At 43.3% G+C, this 1,751-nt stretch overlaps 1 pseudogene; it reads left to right on the top strand.

Annotated features, from left to right (window-relative positions):
• Nucleotides 1-630: 630 nt before the first annotated feature.
• LOC126299865 (5S ribosomal RNA) lies at nucleotides 631-748 on the top strand (annotated as a pseudogene).
• Nucleotides 749-1,751: the final 1,003 nt, after the last annotated feature.

Below are 1,751 nucleotides of genomic sequence, written 5' to 3' on the forward strand. Positions count from 1 at the left end.
ACGGAAATGGTACGTTACCGGACATGGGTTCCTGTTCAAAATACTATGCACTCACTCCTCTCTATAAGTCCTAGAAGTCTGTAACGGGAATTTCCGAATACCCTATGTAATAGGCTAGTCGTAATGAAAGGGAGTGGTTAGGGAAGAAACTATTCGTAGGCTCGCCAGCGTATCACTGATGTGCGACAGGCTGAAAATCAGCGCTTGCTTTCTGATGGGCATGATTTCTTCCTGGTGTGCGCGGAAATACACTCTGTAGCTGGTTGTTTAGGCTGTCCCGTTCGTGCCCGGTGAGACTTCTGACCCGTGAACGGTCGCGGCCCATTGGACTGGGACAGCCGGCAGCCAGAACGCTGTAAGTTTGTAGCCGCCTTCTCTATTGATGCTGTCGGGCTGCTTAATAATTTAAGTCACCTCTCAAATTTTGCGTTGGCCCGTTGCAACTGTACTCGGGCTCATTCACTACCTATTCTTCACGTCGCTCATCTGCAAAGGGGGTTGGTACTGAACGGTTGCATTTGCGCCCCTAAACTGAGTCATATATCGGGGAGCCTTTGAACAGTAGTGAATTGAATACACAATTGTCTATACTACAACCGTGCGCAAAATCAGGTGCACTATACAAGTTCAGGCAACGGCCTTACCGCAGTGGATACATCGGTTCCCGTCAGATCACCGAAGTTAAGCGCTGTCGGGCATGGCCGACACTTGGATGGGTGACCATCCGGGCCGCCATGTGCTGTTGCCATTTTTCGGGGTGCGCTCAGCCTCGTGATGCCAATTGAGGAGCTACTCGACCGAATAGTAGCGGCTCCGGTCAAAGAAAACCATCGTAACGACCGGGAGAGCGATGTGTTGACCACACGCCCCTCCTATCCGCATCCTCAGCTGAGGATGACACGGCGGTCGGATGGTCCCGATGGGCCACTTGTGGCTTTATACAATTTCAGACTGAAAATTATTTATTAAAAAAAACACTTCTAACTTTGTGGCCAGGCAATTAAAGTTCATAAATAAATCCGATCTGAATAGATGATAATCGATGCAACTGCTACACATGGTTTATTGTCTCGCACCTATACACTTTCACGTTGTTCCTTAACAGTTTATTCGCATACACTGGCGTCCATGCTTACACTCACGGCACTTTGCCGCTCAGAACTTACTATCACAACGGACAACGACCAAAAAACCCACTTTCACGCACATATCCCCAATCCTGAGTCGTGTCACGTGACACTACATTAATGAAAATAATTCCCAAACATGGCCACAATTCGTTTACAATTTTATAAGATTTAAATACTTAAACCTAAATACATTATATAATTTTTGACACATTTGTCACCACATAATTTTATAATACGTTGCAATTAAAAAACACTGTGCAGCGGAACTACGAACGCTCATCAAAACACAAAACAAGTACTTTCATGTCCATTTTGAATTACACTATTTTCACTCTGCATTTAATACATAATTTTATTTTTAAGCGCGGAAAATTAAAATCAGTACTAATTTATGACACACTATCAGATTTACATAATTGGGAGTAACTCCGTGTTTGGGACAGTTTCACCCCTCTCCCTTCATTTAATAACGTCTTTGCACGAAAAATGAGACATACAAATACTTGTATGGCACTTCAAAGATCGAAACTGAATGGTGTCTTCATAATAAAATAATGACTTTGCTTTGCAGTTTTTCTTAAACGTCTTTAAAACTTAATTCTACTATGAAACGATTTTATT

This window comes from Schistocerca gregaria, chromosome X (assembly GCF_023897955.1).
Source record: "Schistocerca gregaria isolate iqSchGreg1 chromosome X, iqSchGreg1.2, whole genome shotgun sequence".
NCBI lineage: Eukaryota > Metazoa > Arthropoda > Insecta > Orthoptera > Acrididae > Schistocerca > Schistocerca gregaria.